The 19,852-nt window shown below is 37.1% G+C and overlaps 1 protein-coding gene across 7 annotated transcripts in view; it reads left to right on the forward strand.

Moving 5' to 3' along the window:
- Window positions 1–19,852, forward strand: part of FRS2 (fibroblast growth factor receptor substrate 2) — a 110,884-nt gene that overhangs the window by 4,905 nt on the left and 86,127 nt on the right. For 2 of the 7 annotated variants that reach the window (XM_017894071.1, XM_017894072.1), the window contains exon 2: window positions 2,177–2,272. The exons of the other annotated variants lie outside the window; for them this stretch is intronic. The gene's annotated coding sequence lies outside the window, so the exon portion shown is untranslated. The remainder of the gene's footprint in view (window positions 1–2,176; window positions 2,273–19,852) is intronic. 7 annotated transcript variants of the gene reach the window in all.

The following is a 19,852-nucleotide window of genomic DNA, read 5'->3' on the forward strand; positions in this document are numbered from 1 at the left end:
AGCGAGACTCCGTCTCAAAAAAAAAGAAAAGAAAATGGCATATAATTACATATTTTTCTTCCAACTCTATTTTAGTTGAGTAGTTTTGGATTATAATGTTTGGATTATATTAGAGGGATAGAATAAGATACTTTTATCCATTATATAATAACACATATGAAAGTTACATATTTTATTTTGGAAACTTTAAGAACTGTAAATTTATAGAATTTCATGTGGTTTTCTGTTTAGGTATTTAAATAGGGGGAACTTGAGTATTAATGTGTGAAAGATTGTAATAGTTTGCGGAATGAGGCTTAGAGTTGTAACTTTTTGAGGGCAAGTTTATTATTTTAGACTGAGTTACCATGGAAGTGTTTATTTCCTTCTTGAGAATTAATACATTCCTTTTGTTTTTCAGGAATATGTTTCCCACTATATCACAGGCACTTGGGAATGTCGAAAGAGTCCTGTCTCAGTGTTGTTGGAGGCAGGGGGTTTTGTGTGTGCTTTGTCTGGGCTGTTTGGCTTAGTTTCAGTAAGCCTGGTATTAATGAGGCAAAGGTCAGGAGTTCCATTTAGCTTCAGTCTAAATGATGGCCAGGGAGTACACCCCTCACTCCCTCCAGCTGTCTTGGAAATTCCTTGGTTGTCATTGGTCACAAAGGTGACTAGATGAGGGTGGATCATTATACCATTGGAAGAATATTAGAGGAAACTTAGAATAATGGCTGGGACCTCTGACTCTAAAATTAGATAGACCTGTGTCAAAATCCTTGGTGTTCGACCTTGGGAGAATCCCTAAACTTCTCCAAGCTTACATTTCCTCATTATTGAATAGGTTAATATTTGGTTTGGGCATTACGTATCATCATTTTCCTTTTCTAAGTGGGAGCTAGCCACTTAAGCTTGTGGCTCCCAAAATGCTGGACTGTGGAGTAGTGTCAGTTCATGACAGAGTTTTCCTTTGAGTGAAAGGAGAATGTAGTTAGCTTTCTTTAAAGCTAAATCTATTGATATTTTTTTTCTAAAATTGTCTTTTACCATTTTTGATAGGCACTTAGTTCTTTTATGAAATAGTAGTGATGGGTAATTGGTAGTTTTTGTTTTTTAAATGTCGTTGGCAGAATAAAAGTTGGCAATCCTATGCTGGTCACCTTCTCCTTCCTTGTGCCCCTTTTTAAAGATTATGGTTCTGTGAAACCCTAAAATCTTGGCTTAAACAGAATCTGAGGGATTGGAGGAGACTTTTCATCCACATATTTATGCGTATTAAAGAAGGTTTGGGGTACATTCTGCCCTTGTGTTAGTCTACAGAGGCTGTATTGTGATTCTCGCCACCATTGAATTTAATTTTGTCAAGATTCACAGTCAATACTTACAACACATTTGAAGGAGCAGTTCAGACTGTTCTCAGTTGAGTTCACACAAGTGGCTCCAAATTACTTGTTTAAGTCTGTGTTTCTCAACCAGAGCCTCAGGAGAAAACTGGTGAACTGTGGGCGCTGCCTGGGGGCGCTGCTTTAAGTTATTACTCTGTTGATTAGCCAACAAGATAAACAACTCGCCTTTGACATAGTGAAGCTGCAGAAATTGGCTTTCCATTTCACTTCTTCTGCAGGAAAGACAGAGCAAGAAAAGCCTTTTTATTAATATAGCAAGCAGACCTTGTACAAATATCAGTATTCAAAATGCTTTCTAGAGAAAGAATAGTGCAGCACTGTGCATAATGGGTTATGTAAGTGGAGCCACAGAAGTCTTCCTGGGGACACAAACCAATTATTAGCATAAGTGCTTATTGAAATTGCATCAGTTGTCTAGATGAGAAGCTTATTGACTCCCTGGTTCACTTGGGTGGGCAGGCGGGTGGGGCATGGGGGTGGGGAACTTAAGGTGCAAACCTAGCCTGTTAAATTAAGGCTTAACATTTGTTTCTTTTGAGTGTTTTTGGTTGGGTAATTTTAAAAGTTGGGAATGCTATAGAAATATTTAAATTCTATTAGAATGCCTAAAGCAAAATGTTCAGGTTAAGTTGAAATAGCTTGGACCCTCTGTTAATTTTAAAGAAAACTGAGTTTGCTGCTTTAGATATTAAAATGATACGGGTTTATAGAGTTACGTTGTGTATCATTGTTTCTGGTAAATAAAAAATGTTTAATTCATTTATTTTAACAGTGTTTAAATTTTTCTCTTAAAGTACTTCCAATGGCAGAAATGTGGATGAATAGTACCCTCAGAAGTCTAGGAATGCAGCCCAAAGTGTGCCTACTGTAAACTGAAGTTTCTGAGGCCTGTAGGTTTTATATTTTAAAATTTATATAAATGTTGCGTTTTGCTATCTTACATGCATGTAGACAGTATTTTAAAATACTCTCAACTAAAATTGATGCTCCTAAGAGAGTGCAGTATTCATCCTGTGGCTTTTTATATCCCTATGACATGACTTGTATCACTGGTTAGTAGTACTGTGATTAACTATTTAATAGTAGCCATTTATTCATTTATTTTTAAACCCTGTGTCTGATGTTTTTTGTTGGAACACAGGAAATGGTAAACAATTTCTGATACTTTCTATGTAATTTTATAAATAGCAAGCTGTTTTAAATACTACTAACTGTAGTTTCATAGAAATAAAATGACTTTTAAGGGGGATTTAATCCATATAAAATTTTTTTTCTGTGTAAGATTTTAAAATTATCAATGTATTTCTATCATAATAAAATATGGTAGTACTGTCTAATAGAGCTTTCTGAAAATGATGGAAATGTTCTGTGTCTGTGCTGTTCAATATGGTGGCCCATATATAGCTTCTGAGCACTTAAAATATATCTAGTGTTACAGGAGAACTGAATTTTTAATTGAATTTAATTTTAATTAATTTAAATGTGAATAGCCACATGTGGCTAGTGGCTACTGTATTAGTGCAGCTCTGTAAGGTTAGGAAGACGAGAGAAGAGACATCTTCATGCCACCTCTCACCTCACATGTAGGCAGATTAGGCACTCAGTAAGTATTTGTTGAATGAAATAATTCATCTTTTTATTGTTTGAATTTTGAAGACCAGTGTTTGTGAAGTATTCTAGATTTTGGGGGAGGAGCCATAGATTTTTGAATTTTTTTCTTCTGTATTGATTTTCAGAATTTACTTTTATTCTTACAAAGACATACATCATTGTGTGTGTGTGTGTGTGTGTAAAGAATTATATAATGAACTACCATGTGTGACCAACCACTTTAAAAAACAGAACACTGCCAGCACCTTTGATGGCCCTTCATGTTTCTCACTACTTGTGATCTCTGACATACTCTTTAACTAACCACTATCTGAATTTTATATTAATCGTTACCTTGCTTTTCTTTTTAGTTTTATATGAGTGTCTTTTTTTTTTTTTAACATTTCCCTCTGTCTTGAAGAAGTTATAGTCTGTGTAGCTTTATTTTAGTTCTCCCTGACCTCCAACAAATGAGATACTTTTGTTTGAAACACTGTTAACTTTGATTTGCCTATACACTGTATTTACCGATGTCTGCTTATTCTCATTTGCATCTGAGACCTCTGATCTAGGACCATTTTTCTTTGTGTGAAGTACATCTTTTAGAATTTTCCCTAAGGAGGGTGTGTTGGAAAACTTTTTATTTGTTGGAAAATGGCTTTTTCTTAGTCTCATTCCTGAAACTGATTTTCCTGAATATATATTCTAGATTAGCAGTTGTTTTTTTCTTTGCTCATTATAGATTTTATTTCGTTCTCTTCTGGCTTTTACTGCTGTTGAAAAATACGCAGTGTAATTGACAATCCTTTATAGTTAATCTGTTGCTTCTTTATTCTTTGTTTTGAGACGGAGCCTTGCTCTATTGCCAGGCTGGAGTGCAGTGGCACGATCTCAGCTCACTGCAACCTCTGCCTTCCGGTTTCAAGTGATTCTCCTGTGTCAAGGCCTCCTGAGTAGCTGGGATTACGAGCATGTGCCATTACGCCCAGCTAATTTTTCTATTTTTAGTAGAGACGGGGTTTCACCATGTTGGCCAGGATGGTTTCCATCTCCTGACCTCGTCATCCGCCTGCCTCAGCCTCCCAGAGTGCTGGGATTACAGGTGTGAGCCACCGTGCCCGGCCTAATCTGTTGTTTCTTTATAGCTAGTTTTAGAACCACTTCTTTGTCCTTGGTGATCTGCATTTTCATTTTTATGTTTGCAAGTTGATTTCTTTTTATTTATCATGCTTCGTATTAACTAGATTTTGGAATCTGAAGATTAGTGTCTTTCAACAATTTTGGAGAAATTTTGGCCTTTTTCTCAAATTTTGTGTTCCACATTTTCTGTCTGGAATTTGTATTTGAAGTATGTTAGATCTTCTTACTCTACCTCTGTGTCTCTTAACATGTCTTTATATTGTGCGTTTCTTTATCTTTGTGTATTGTATTGTGTTCTGGATACTTTCCTTGAAGTTAGCTACTTCTCTCTTCAACTGTGTTCAACCAGTTTATTGAATTTAAAAATTTTTTGTTTTAACTATTATACCCATTTTTTTCATTATAGTAAAATACACATAACAGACTTTACCATTTAACCATTTTTAAGTGTACAGTTCGGTGGCATTAAGTACTTTCACATCATTTTGCATCTGTCACCACTACTGATCTCCAGAACTTTTTAGTCGTCATGAACCAAAATTTGTACCTGTTAGACAGTAATTCCTTATTTCTTCTTTTCTCTAGCTGCTGGCAACCACTATTTGAGTCTCTGCCTCTACAGATTTGACTGTTCTAAGTACTTCATAGAAGTGGAATCATAAAATATTTGTCTTTTTGTGTGTGGTTTATTTTACTTAGCATGTTTTCTAGGTTAGTCTATGTTATAGCATGTTCATTGAGTTTTACAAATTTATTTATGTTAGAGATGGGGGCTTGCTATATTGCCCAGGCTGGAGTGCAGTGACTCTTCATAGGAGCGATCATAGCACACTACAACCTCAAATTTCTGAACTCAAGTCATCTTCCTGTCTCAGCTTCCCCAGTATCTGGGAGCACAGGCACGTGCCACTGCACCTGGCTGTTGAGTTTTTTAAAATTTCATTTATTATATATTTTTGTTTCTAGATATTTTATTCAGTTCCTTAAGACTATCTAATCCTTTTTTGGGGTATTCTTTTTCCTTTTCTTGGTTATATTCTCAAGATTTCTTTTATTTACTAAAAATCTATTAAATATACTTATTTTAGGTTTTGTGCCTGATAATCCAGTATCTAAAGTCTTTGCAGATGTGATTCTGCTGTTTGTTTCTGCCAGCTGTTGCTTATGGTGCCGTGCCTTCTTGTCTTGTAATTTTTGACTGTGAAGTTCTTGAAACTTTATATTAGTTTTGCAGAGTGATTTTAGTAGTACTTAAAATTTTATTGTTTAGAGCTTATAAGTAAATGCCTGGAGAATAGTGTGCTGTTTTCTTAAACTTTTTATTTTGAAATGATTTCAAACTTACAGGAAAGTTGCAAGAATAGTACAATAGACCACTGTTATACGCTTTATCCATATTCACTAATTTTTAACATTTTGCAATATTTTTCTTTTGCATACACACATTTATTTTTTTGTGAACCGTTGAAGAGTAGGTTGTATGCCTTTTACCTCAGGATGTATTTCCTAAGAATAAGGGTATTCTCTTAAGATAATCACAGTACCATCATGAAAGTCCAAAGTCTAGACTTTTTTTTTTTTTTTTTGAGATAAGGTCTCTCCCTGTTGTCCAGGCTGGAGTGCAGTGGCATAGTAACAACTCACTGCAACCTCGAACTCCTAGGCTCAAGAGATACTCATGCCTCAGCCTCCTGAGTAGCTGGAACTACAGGCACGCCCAACCATGCCCAGCTAATTTTTTAAAAGATTTTGTAGAGATGGTGTCTCACTATGTTGACCAGGCTGGTCTCAAACTCTTGGACTCAAGCTATCCTGTCTCGGCCTCCCAAAGTGCTGGAATTACAGGCATAAGCCACCAAACCTGGCCCAAGAAATTTAACATTGTTACAGTACTTTACACTTTACATTCCCATTTTGGTAATTAGATCACGTATTGTATTTTAGTCTCCTTTAATCTGGGGAGAGTTCCTTAGCAGTTCTTTGTCTTTCATGCAATTGAAGAGTATAGGTCATTTATTTTATGGAAGATTTTTCAACTTGGGCTTGTCTGATTTGATCTGATTAGCTTTTTGATTGTAGTCAGGTTATCTTTAGTCAGAATGTTACAAAAGTGATGTTTTCCTCTCAGATTATCACATCTGGAGACACATAATGCCCACTTGCCCCTCATTAGTGATTTTAATTTTGGTCAAGATGTTGTCTGGTTCATCTATTTATTCTATAGTTACTATATTTCCCTTATAACTGGTAAGCAGTCTGCCTAGAGGTATCTTAGTGTTTTATGGTTTTTTTTCCTTAATGAAAACTAAGTGTAGTAATAACATACCTTATATTTGTATAGTGCTTTCTATATATACATGTATAATGTATAAGTATATATAATTGTATATATATAATTGTTGAGAGTTTAAGGCTTGTGTAGAAGAGGTTTTTGATACTTTGCATAACTCTAGCTAAGATTTGTCGGATCAAAATTCGATAGAGTTGCACATAGCAAAGAAAATTCTGAAGCATTAGGTGACAAAAATTAGTGAGGCAGATTTTTTGATACCAGATCATTTCTTTTTATTAAACAATCCTTTAAGGTTTGAGTGATTAGAGGAGGTGACTTAAGGTTTTCCCAAGGTAAACTTTTATGTTGATATTATGGGAGTGTTGGTTAATATAATCCTTTGATCTGGTAAATTGGTAGAAGCTGGGCCTGTTTTCCCCTGTAACCCTCTACCTCTCATTCCCAGTTATAGCTGGAGAGACTTGGGCATTGAACCTTGGTTAAAACATGAATTCATCCATTGACTGACTGAGTCAGTAGATAGTTATTGGGAGCCTACTATATATTAGGCATTGTGTTAAAATGTTTAATTAAGACAGATGTGATTGCTGTCATGGAACACAGTCCAGAGGTAATAAGCTTTTATATCCTTTGTGTGTAGCAGTCATTTATATATTTAAAGTGAATGTATATAAGAAAATATCGTTTATATCTGTTGAAACTGTTTTCTGGCAAGGAAGAAAGTTCCAAGGGCTCTTACTTAATAAATTACATTGTAAGTATAAGCTTTGAGGTTCAAAACTATTCAGTTAAGCATGTTCTGAAAATTGACTGATATTTTCATTTAAATTGAAGCCTTTTATTAAAACCTGACTTAAGTAAGTTACATTCAATCTAAGACGGCCATTTGCCTTCTGTGGGGTTTTGTGAATAGTTAGTAGGTTAGTGCCTTGAAAGCTACATGTTACAGGGCTCATTTTACATTCCCACATCTCCCACTCTCAGAAAAGTTTAATATTATACATGCTAGTGCATGTATTATTTTAACATTTTATTTTGAAGTAGACTCACAGGAAGTTTGGAAAGTAATAGTCCTGCATACCTTCACTTGGTTTTCTCAATGAAAACATCTTATATAGATGTCATTTATGAACACGAAAAAACTGACATCAGTACATTATTGTTAATGAGATAACATATAGTATACAGATTTCACCACTTTTCAAACCTGAACTTCCTTGTGTGTGCATGTGTATATATAGTTTTGTGTAATTTTATCCTATGTGTAATTTTATAGAAACAATACCACAATCAAGATACAAAATTGTTGCATCACCATGAAAGAACTCCTTAGCACTACCTCTTTGTAGTTACAATGCCCCGTGTCCCCCCAACCACTAGTTTTGTCATTTTGAGAATGTTGCATGAAGTCATGTAGTATGTAATCTTTGGAGATTCATGTTTTGAAAATGTAATTTGTTTTAATACAAAAGTGAAATCTCAGAAAGTTTACAAAATAGAAAAAAATTCTTAAATCTATCACTAATACAATTTTGGAGTTTTATCGCCTTTTCATATATATTTTATATCACAGTATATGCTCAATTTTGTTTGCTGCTTTTACAAACTTTATATTAAGTATTTTCTGTGTCACCATCCATCATACTTGGTTTTGCTATCATAAGAAATGTTGCAAAATATATAAAAGAAGAAATTAAGCTTAAAAGAGAAATATTGCAGAAAACACCTTTGAGTATATGGATTTCTTCATATTTCTAGTTATTTCCTTAAGGTAGATTGCCAGGTATGATTTTTGATTCAAAGGATATGAGAGTTTTTTAGTCTTGAAATGTGGTTAAATTGCTTCTCAAAAGGATAGTATTACTAGTACTGTTTCACTGTATTCTTTTAGATTGGGTATTTGTGCTGCTTTCCCCTTCCCCCAACTTAGTAGGTGAGAAAGGTACTTCACTGTTGTGGTTTTAGAGTGCATTTCTTTATGTAACAGGTTTTTCATGAAGAGTAAAATTGATTATAATGTCATAATGACATGAACTTTAAAAAATGTGATATTGCTTTTAATTAATTGGAAAACTTTTTTTTTTTTTTTTTTGGAGACAGAATCTCGTTCTGTCGCCCAGCCTAGAGTGCAGTGGCGCGATCTCAGCTCACTGCCAGCTCTGCCTCCCTGTTTCACGCCATTCTCCTGCCTCAGCCTCCTGAGTAGCTGGGACTACAGGCACCTGCCACCACGCCCGGCTAAGTTTTTGTATTTTTAGTAGAGATGGGGTTTCACCATGTTAACCAGGATGATCTTGATCTCCTGACCTCATGATCCTCCCACCTTGGCCTCCCAGAATGCTGGGATTACAGGTGTGAGCCACTGCACCCGGCCCGGAAAAGCTTTTTAATATCTGTGCCAGTATTGCACAGTTTTGAGCTAGAGGTTGAATCACCACATCCTTCTCTTTAGCTTACAGGTTTACCTACAAAATGATTGCCAGTTTCTACATTGCTTCTCTTTGCTCTTTATCATTATCTCCTAGTTACTCTCCTCAATTTGGATTCTCGACCTTTCTTCCTGTCTGCTCCCTGTTCAAAGGGCTGCTGCTTCCTCCACTGGTACCACGCCAGCGCCTCATTCATTTTTTCTATGTTGTCAGTTTCAAGTGCCTAGTCATGCTGACATGTTAATACATTACTGTAGCCTTATCTTTATAGTTAAGTATACCCCTGGGAGACTACAGTCTCTTGGAGCTCTCAAGAGTATTGGCCTTGACTTTTTTTGATGGCTGTTTAGGAATTTATATGGCTAATAATGTCTAAAGTCTGCATGTGTAACATATATGAATACAAAAATAACAAAACAAGAAAATTGTGCATCTTTTACTTTTCTGTATGTCTTGGGAGACAGCAGTACTGTATTGTTAGAGCAGCAGATCATTATGGTAACAACAGAAGACATTAAAACCTGCCAGGCATGGTGACTTGCACCTGTGGTCCCAGCTACTTGAGAGGCTGAGGTGGAAGGATCACTTGAACCCAGGAGTTCAACACTAGCCTGGGCAACATAGTAAGACCTCATCTTAAACACACACACACACACACACACCTCTTAAAGTAAAACAGAAGGTTATTTATTTATTTATTTAGAGATGGAGTCTTGCTCTTGTCATCCAGGCTGGAGTGCAGTGGTGCGATCTCGGCTAACTGCAACCTCCACCTCCCAAGTTCAGGCGATTCTCCTGGCTCAGCCTCCTGAGTAGCTGCTATTACAGGTGCCCACCTTCATGCCCGGCTAACTTTTGTATTTTTAGTAGAGATGAGGTTTCACCGTGTTGGCCAGGGTGGTCTGAAGCTCCTGACCTTAGGTAATCCACCCCCCTCGGCCTCCCAAAGTGCTGGGATTACAGGCATGAGCCACCATGCCTGACCTAAACAGGTTTTAATTGAATACTTACTAAGATTCAGACACTGTACTTAAGTGCATGTGTTCCAGTCTTCACAATAATTCTATAAATTTTGAGGTAGCCACATATAAAGATCCCCTATGTGATATATTGAGTAGATACTTGAAAATGTTGGTTACAAGGAATCATAAAAAATAACATTTTTTATTTTAACTAGAATATACATTCCTTCACTTTTTCCCTATAGTGTCAAGGTTTTTGTTTGTGGATGGGTCCTTTGATTAGAGTTCTGGATTGCCTTTTTTGGCATAATCCACGGCCATGCAGCATTATCCATTAAGTATCCTAATAGATTCTCTTTTTTATGGAGAAGAGAGAACATAAGGCACTTTCAGTGTAATACAGGCGTACCTCATTTTTTTTGTGTTTTGCAGATAATTCCTTTTTTTTTCTTCTTAACAGATTGAAGGTTTGTGGCAACCCTGTATTCAGAATTCTGTATCAGTGCCATTTTTCCAGCCAGCATGTGCTTACTTCGTGTCTCTGGGTCACATTTTGGTAATTCTCACAGTATTTGAAACTTTTTATCATTATTCTGTCTGTTTTGGTGATCTTTGATGTCACTATTGTAATTGTTTTGGAGCACCTCAAACCGTGCCCACATAGGATGGTGAACTTGATCAATAAATGTGTGTGTTCTCACTGCTCCACTGAATGGTTGTTTCTGCATCTCTTTCCCTCTCCTCAGGGTTCCCTATTTCCTGTCCTGAGACCCCAAATATTGAAATTAGGCCAGTTAGTCCTATGATGGCCTCTGAGTGTTCAAGTGAAAGGAGGAGTCACACATCTCTCACTTTAAATCGAAAGCTAGAAATGATTAAGGTTAGGGAGGAAGGCATGTTGAAAGAGAAGCATCTTGTGCCAGTTAGGTTGTAAATGCAAAGAAACAAGTTCTTGAAGGAAATGAAAGGTGCTACTCCAGTGAACATCCAGATGATAAGAAAGTGAAAGTCTTATTGCTGGTATGGAGAAAGTTTTAGTGGCCTGAATAGAAGATCAAACCTGCCATAACATTCCCTTAAGCCAAAGCCTAATCCGGAGCAAGGCCCTAATTCTGTTCAGTTGTATGAGGGCTGAGAGAGGTGAGGAAGCTGCAGAAAAAAGGTTTGAAGCTAGAAGAGGTTGGTTCATGAGGTTTAAGGGAAGAAGCCATCTATATAACATAAAAATGCAAGGTGGAGCAGCAAATGCTGATGTAGAAGCTGCAGCAAGTTACCTAGAATAACTTATTTATCATTTTTCTTAGAATTATGTTTTATTGTTATATAGATGAGGGCTTGCTATGTTGCCCAGACTGGTCTTGAACTCCTGGGCTAGCCTCCTTATGCACCAGAACCACAGGCCTGAGCCAACAGGCCTCCCCAGAAGAACTAATTTAGGTAATTGATGAAGGTGGCTACCCTGAACAACAAATTTTTAATGTAGGTGAAACAGCTTTCTATTGCAAGATGCCGTCTAGGACTTTCATAGCTGGAGAGAAATCTGTGCTTCGTTTGAAAGCTTCAAAGGACAGGCTGACACTCTACTTAGGGGATAATGCAGCTGGTGACTTGAAGTTAACATTCACCATTCCAGAAGTCCTAGGGCCCCTTAAGAATGATGGTAAATCTACTCTGTGCTTTATAAATAGAACAACAAAGTCTGGATAATAGCATATCTCTTTACAAAATGATTTATTGAATATTTTAAGCCCACTGTTGAGACCTACTGCCCAGAAGAAAATATTTCTTTGAAAATGTTACTACTCACTGACAATGTACGTGGTCACTCAAGAGCCGTGATGGGGATGTACAAGATTAATGTTTTCATGCCTACTAACACATCTGTTCTTGTAGTCCATAGATTGAGGAGTAATTTTGACTTTCAAGTCTTACTGTTTAAGAAATACTATTTTGTAACACTATAGGTGCCATAGGTAGTGATTCTTCTGATGGATCTCTGCAAAGTAAATTGAAAACCTTCTGGAAAGGATTCACCATTCCAGATGTCATTAAGAACATCTTAATGTCGACCTTGTGTCTGCCCTTGTGATTTATGGGCGGAGATAAAAATATCAACAGTAGCAGGAGTTTGGAAGAAGTTGATTCCAGCTCTCATAGATCTCTTTGAGAGATTGAAGACTTCGGTGGAGGAAGTAACAGCATATATGGTGAACATTGTAAAAGGATTAGAATTAGAACTAGAGCCTGAGGATGTGACTGAATTGCTGCAATCTCATGGTCAAACTTTAATGGACAAGGAATTGGTTCTTAGGAATGAGCAAATAATAGTCTCTGAGATGGAATCTACTCCTGATGAAGATTTTGGGAACATTGTTAAAGTGGTAACAAAAGGTTTAGAATATTACATAAATTGAGTTGATAAAGCAGTGGCAGGGTTTGAGAGGATTGACGACTCCAATTTTGAAAGAAGTTCTATTGTGGGTAAAATGCAGTAAATTAGCACCACATGCTACAGAGAAACCTTTTGTGAAAGGAAAAGTCATTTGACGCGGCAAGTGATTGTTGCCTTAAGAAATTGCCGCAGCCACCTCAGCCTTTAGCAACCACCACTCTGATCAGTCAGCAGCTGTAACCTTGAGACAAAACCCTGCACTAGCAAAAAGATGACCACTTGCTGAAGGCTCAGATGATCATTAGCATTTTTTAGTAATAAAGTATTTTAAAATTAAGGTATGTGTGTTTTTTTTAGCCATAATGTTATTGCACACTTAATAGTCTATGGTACAGTGTAAACATAACTTTTGTATGCCCTGGGAAACCAAAAAATTTGTGACTTGCTTTACTGCAAAATTTGCTTTATTGCTGTGGTCTGGAACAGAACTGCAATATCTTTGAGGTATACTTGTATCTAAAATCCTTCTACGTTTTCATGCTTTTCCTCCTACTTAAAGCTGTTTTGACATACACCTAATTCCATAATAACTTTAAAAAATACTAGCTGCTGAATCTTTTTGAACTTTTCAACATAATTTTCACAGAAACAACCTCTTTTTCCTCATAATTCAGTTCATATGATCTTACATTACATAATTACAGTAACAAGTACAGTTGGTATAAACTGGTTTGGGAACGGACAGCTGGCTCTTATTAAACATTAAGTGCAGAAGGGTAGGGACACGTTAAGAAAGTGGTCTCCTTAGAAGACTACTAGGTGTAGGTGATGAGCCTGTGTTGGGCATTAGGGAGTGATTTATGGAGGGATTGGAGAGCTTTATTTTTGTAAGTTTGATACAGTAGAAGTCTGTTAAAGAGTTTCTACTGAATTATTATTCCTCTTTCCATTTTATAGATGAAAAAACTGAGACTTCAGAGAGTTAAGTAACCTTCCCAAGGTCAGGCAGGTGATAATAATGGAGCCCCAGGATTTTTACCTAGATCTGTATAGGTTCAAATATAGCATGTACTCTTACCTTCTGTGCAGGTGTTTGATGCCTTTTAGGGAATCTGATTTACTCAGTCAATAGGTAATCTTGAGTGGACTTCAGGTAGTGTTTGGGATAGAGTTCTGTAAGTTGTCCCACATCTTAGATACTGGCTTCATTTTGCTCCTTGGTTCTTTTTTTGCACCAACTCTGTGTGAGAAAAATGAGGGTACATTCCAAGATAAAAATTAAGCTTATAAGGCTTGGTTAGATGGCTTCTGCCTATAATCCCAGCACTTTTGGAGGCTGAGGTGGGAGGATTGCTTGAGCTCAGGAGTTCGAGACCAGCCTGGGCAACATGGTGAAATCCCATCTCTACAAAAATACAAAAAATTACCTGGGGTGTGGTGGTGTACACCTGTAGTCCCAGCTACTCAGGAGACTAAGGTGCTTGAGCCCTGGAGGTCAAGGCTGCAGTGAACCATGATCGCGCCACTGGATTCCAGCCTGAGTAACCCTGTCTCAGAAAAAAAATTAAGCTTATAATTATTTGTTTTGTATTAACTATGTCTTTTGAGAGTTATGGCTAAGACCTTTAGTTATAAACTACTGAGGTCATTCTGAAATGAAAGAATGTAAAGGGCAGAAATGGAGTGTGGAGAGCACAGACATAAACTTTACTCTTCGTCCTGTTAGATTTCCTTAAGTTTGGGATCTGATCAGTCATCTTGATGTCATTACTTATTTCATGAGGTATCAATTGAGCCATTAGGGTTTAAAGAAAAGGAATATATATACACACACATATACAAACATGCATACATACACACACACACACACACATATATATTTGTAGTTCTTTGGTATCTTTCTGTCCTTCTCATCTAGCACACACAAATGTTTTTCCTGATTAAACTTAACTGTTTTGTCTGTACTTAGAGCCTGGTGTGTGTTTTTAGTTGGTGTTTTGCTTTCCTAGAACATTTGGAAAAAAAATGAAATTACTCTATTTTCACTAATTTTCAGATGCTGGCATCCAAAAGTTTTCTACAAAATAAAATACATTTATTATTATTATTTTTGAGATGGAGTCTCACTCTGTCACCAGGCTGGAGTGCAGTGGCACAATCTCGACTCACTGCAACCTCTGCCTCCTGAGTTCAAGCGATTCTCCTGCCTCAGCCTGCCGAGAAGCTGGGACTACAGGTGCGTGCCACCATGCCCAGCTAATTTTTGTAGTTTTGGTAGAGACAGAGTTTCACCATGTTGGCCAGAAGGGTCTCTATCTCTTGACTTTGTGATCCACCCACCTCGGCCTCCCAAAGTGCTGGGATTACAGGTGTGAGCCACTGCGCCCGGCCAAAATACCTTTATTATTTATTGGATTTTCTGTTTTTATTAATGATGGCTGTAACCCCAACCAGGGCTGCTAATCATCATGTGATAACTGACATTAGCACATTGAGGTTTTTTTTTCCCTATGGCATATCAGACTTTTATATTTTCGAGTAAACCATATTGAGTTTTATTTCCTGTCCAAAAAAAGAAATTTGGTTGTTTTGGTTGTATATGAAACTATATTTCAGATAGTATATAAGGCTGTCAGGCTATTTTTAAATCTCCAAAATAACTTGAGAAACTACTAGTTCTAAGTTAGGTGGTCCTGGACTCACTGTCTTTAAATGAGTTTAAATTTTGTTGTTGTTGTTGTTTATAGTTGTGAATCCTTGACTTTGATATAATTATTAACAGTACTCATTAATCAAATGTATGAAATACCTAAGTCGCCCTTGAGCTCTAGTAGTTTACCAATAAATATAAAATTACAGTTAAAAAATGAAAATTAGCCGGGTGTGCTGGCTCACGCCTGTAATCCAGCACTTTGGGAGGCCGAGGCGGGCGGATCATGAGGTCAGGAGTTTGAGACCATCCTGGCCAACATGGTGAAACCCTGTCTCTATTAAAAATACAAAGATTGGCTGGGTGTGTTGGCATGTGCCTGTAGTCCCAGCTACTCAGCAGACTGAGGCAGGAGAATCGCTTGAACCTGGGAGGTGGAAATTGCGGTGAGCCAAGACCGCGCCGTTGCACTCCAGCCTGGGTAACAGAGCAAGACTCCATCTCAAAAAAAAAAAAAAAGAAAAAAGAAAAGAAAAGTTGGTGACATTCTTGTCCTTTTTCTTTGTAATTGTCAAGATATGTAAATACCACATATTCTGAGGTGTTTTTTACATCCTATTTTCTTAACTATACCTTTTGGGGAGTTTTTTGTGTTTTTTTTTTTGTTTTTTTTTTGGCGTTTTGGGGGGTCATTAGCCTGAATGTTTGAATCTGGCAAATGAATATACTGATTTTTTGATATGCCAGCTAACATCTTTTTTTTGCTGAGGTATATTCTATACCTCGAGACTGTAATTGATTTTGACAACAAACCTTTGGGCTATATAGTTTGATTAAAAAAAAATAGGTCATCAAGTCTAAAACATACTGATGTAGCAGTATGTTCAGATGGCCAAGTCATAACGTTGTTAACAAGAGACACACTAAAAGGATTTTAACAAAAAATACACTACTCTTTATAATGTTACCGTTATGTATTTTCCCCATTTCAAGAATTTGCTTTGTAGTTTTGTAATCAGATTGTTTGAATCTGAGAAAGAAGAGGGGACCTGAGTAGTGTTGGCTGCTATCAGATTAATAGTTCTTTATCTAATAGCAAAAACAAAAATCATATTGAATAGCAACATTTAAAAATTAGCTTGAAAAAGAGATGAAGTGTTTCTTTAAATTTCTTGAGTTTTAATGACTAATTGAGGGATTATAGCATTCAGCTTATTTGGAATTTAAGAGCTAAAAAGAAAAATTCCTTTAGAAAAGTACCTTAAAAATGTGTGGGTTTTTTTTTTTTTTTTTCATTTGAAACTTTTGCCCAAGTTTTTGTCCTCCTCCTTCTCTTGTTTTTAAGTGCCTTTTGGATTCAAATGATTTTAGCACTTCTTAGGTTCTTTACAAAATATTTCTGGTGTATGTAGCCATTTGAGATCTAGACCATAACCAGAAATTTCAGCCAGATAGTTTTTTCTTTTGGTGAAGCACAGTTTGTAGAGTGCTAACAAAATTGTATTGTATTCAGTGTCATTTTTGTAAACAGATTGCTTAGGGTAAGATACATTCTTCATTTATTTCTTGACTTCTTATGCTTTGTTTTGGTTGATGCAAAGTTGCCATAGTTATACTTTTCACTAAAGAAGAAATAAGTCCTTTACCTGTGGTTATTGGTAACCTCTAGTAGTCTAGATTTTCAGTCTAAATTAAAAGTGCCTAGAGATAGAAGAGTAGAACTATTTATGGATTAGAAGATCTGAGAGAATGTCCTAAATTCTTCTGCTGTTTTAAAAATTACTCATTTTAACAAAAGTTTAGTATGTGTACATGATCTAAAATTTAAAGATACAAAAGGGCTTATTGTGAAAAGCAAGTCTTTTTTCCTACCTTTCTGTCTACTAGGTCCCATACCCCGAGGCAGTTGCTGTTTATAGCACTTTGTCTTCCTACATTTATAACCACATTCTTTTTCTTTTTTTTTTATTTTGAGACAGGATCTCTCTTGCTCTGTCACCCTGGCTGGAGTGCAGTGGTGTAATCTTGGCTCATTGCAGCCTTGACCTCCTGGACTCAAGCGATCCTCCCACCTCAGCCCTTGAAGTAGCTGGGACCACAGGCACAAGCCACCTGCTTGGCTGATTTTTTGTATTTTTTATAAAGACGAGGTTTTGCCATGTTGCCCAGGCTGCTCTCAAATACCTGAGCTCCAGCAATCTGCCCACCTCGGCCTTTCAGAGTGCTAAGATTAATAGTCGTAAGCCACCGCGCCTGGCCCATACATCGTTTTTTAATGGCTGTATAGTATCCATCGAACGGAATGTACTATAAATTCCCTTTTTGGTGGACATTAAGTTTGTTTCTTATTTTTGGTATGTTTCTTCCGCTTTTTTTTTGAAGACAGGTACCCAGGCTAAAGTGCAGTGTCACAATCATAGCTCACCACGGTCTTGAACTCTTGGGCTCAAGCGATCATTCTGACTCAGCCTTCCAAGTAGGTAGGACTACAGGTGTACAGGTACATACCTCCATTTCCAGCTAAGTTTTTAAAATTTTATTGTAGAGACGGGCACTCACTGTGTTGTCCACGCTGGTCTCAAGCACCTGACCTCAAGGACTCTTATCTTCACGTTCCCGACTACTGGGTTTACAGGTGTGAGCCACAGTGCTGGGCCTGTGTTTGGCTTTTAAAATAATGATTTAATGAATATTGTATACATATTTTGCCCGTGCAAATATATATCAGTACTTTAAAATTAGAAGTAGAATTTCTGTGCCAGTGGATATACATTAGCATTTTTGATAAATATTTCTGAATTGTTCTTCATGTATTCATTTCTAAAGATAGAATGTTAGTTTTATAAGGTACTCTGCAAAAAATATTACTAGTTTGGTTATATGCTGTTTATAATTAGATTTATTTTCTCTATTTTTATTATGTGGTTGCAAGCACTGATCACTCTTGTACAAACAACTAGCTTTCACTTGTTTACTTCATCAAAAATGTATTACTTTCATTACTAGCAGTCACTGTAATTTACTTTATGTAGATAACCTGTATCTTGTGAATGAATTGTGTTTAAAAAAGAATTTGGCCAGAGGCTAGGGGTAGAGGAAATGGAGAGTTTAAAACAAGACAGAGAAACAAAAAAAAGTAATTTAGAATTATGAATCTGTATTTCCATTGAGTCATATAAAATGGAGTAACAGGGAAATGGGAAAATAGTTACTAGTTCCACCCAGGGGATCTTGATACCTGTGATTCAGGTGAGTTGAGATGAATCAGGTCTTGAAGGAGATAATAGAAAAGGAAGAAAAGTAGAAATGGCTGTAATTGTCAGGAAGATTTATGGAATCTGAGAAAAGGGAAATGGAATGGAAAAGAAGATTTCTAGGGATAAGACAAAGAACCATCTGTATGCTAAGCATAGTTTATTCCTTTTTTAAAAAATCTCATATTTTTTAGGGGGCAAGTGACTGGTTACTGTTGAAGTCACTTTAAGGATTGTTTTGGGAGACAGGATAACTTGGCTCCATATGGATTTTTTTTAGGGATATTCTATTCTTCCCTAAAGTGAAAACATACACAAAAACTCTAACTTGAAGATAATGTTCTGTCTGTTACAGCCCACTTAGTTTAGAGGTATCTAGTGCTGGTCTCACTTGGTAGCAATAATTCTCTATTTGGTTCCATGGTGGAGCAAAACAGACTTGACTGTACAGCCATTGTCCTTCAGATGTGTCTAAATTTCTCAGCCTATTTATGAGCATCAACAAACACTTTGTGCATACTTCTGCCATGGGTTGAATGTGTCTATTTTCCTTTAATTTAGTTTAAAACTAGTAATGGAATTCCTGAGGTTTTGAGAGGAATAGTGTTGGCAAATTAAGTTTTGAAACTAAAGGCATATTAAGATACCAGGCAAAACAGAGAGACTATTGCTTTAGAAAGAGATCTTAAAACTCCGCTGACATTTGCAAAGCCAGTGTCTTATATTTATAAAAGCTTTAGATAGGAACTGCTATTTTCCTAAAATTGTTGGTTTAAAAATAATTGTTACATTTGTGCATTTTAAAAGTTGCTTCTAACACACTTTGGGTATGCTTGAGCTCAGCCTTTTCAGCAAAGTATTCAGACATTTGGGCATCAGCCCTTTTGGTCTTATTTTGTCTTAGACGATTTATGGATTGTGGATGTCAGGGATTTGATAAGCTCCCATTAAAATTTAGTGTGGTTTTAAAAATTGCTTAAAATGCCCTTTGAACCTGTTAAAATGTGCTGCCATCATCTGAATTAAGAGATTTAGCGGCCGGGCACGATGGCTCATGCCTATAATCCCAGCACTTTGGGAGGCCAACGCGGGTGGATCACCTGAGGTCGGGAGTTCGAGACCAGCCTGACCAACATAGAGAGACCATGTCTCTACTAAAAATACAAAAATTAGCTGGACATAGTGGCGCATGCCTGTAATCCCAGCCACTCGGGAGGCTGAGGCAGGAGAATCACTCGAACCCAGCAGGCAGGTGTTGTGATAAGTTGAGATCGCACCATTGCATTCCAGCCTGGGCAACAAGAGCGAAACTCTGCCTCAAAAAAACAAAACAAAAAAGAAATTTAGCTAAATATTGCTAAAATGACAAATGATAGTACTTGTCATTTTGATGTTAGTTTGTTAAGTGTACTTTCATTCCCTTTAGAAAATACTAGCTGCGGCCGGGCGCGGTGGCTCAAGCCTGTAATCCCAGCACTTTGGGAGGCCGAGACGGGCGGATCACAAGGTCAGGAGATCGAGAACATCCTGGCTAACACGGTGAAACCCCGTCTCTACTAAAATACAAAAAAAAAAAAAAACTAGCCGGGTGAGGTGGCGGCGCCTGTAGTCCCAGCTACTCGGGAGGCTGAGGCAGGAGAATGGCGTGAACCCGGGAGGCGGAGCTTGCAGTGAGCTGAGAATGGCGTGAACCCGGGAGGCGGAGCTTGCAGTGAGCTGAGATCCGGCCACTGCACTCCAGCCTGGGTGACAGAGCGAGA

This window comes from Rhinopithecus bieti, unplaced genomic scaffold, assembly GCF_001698545.2.
Source record: "Rhinopithecus bieti isolate Rb0 unplaced genomic scaffold, ASM169854v2 scaffold_25288, whole genome shotgun sequence".
Taxonomy (NCBI): domain Eukaryota; kingdom Metazoa; phylum Chordata; class Mammalia; order Primates; family Cercopithecidae; genus Rhinopithecus; species Rhinopithecus bieti.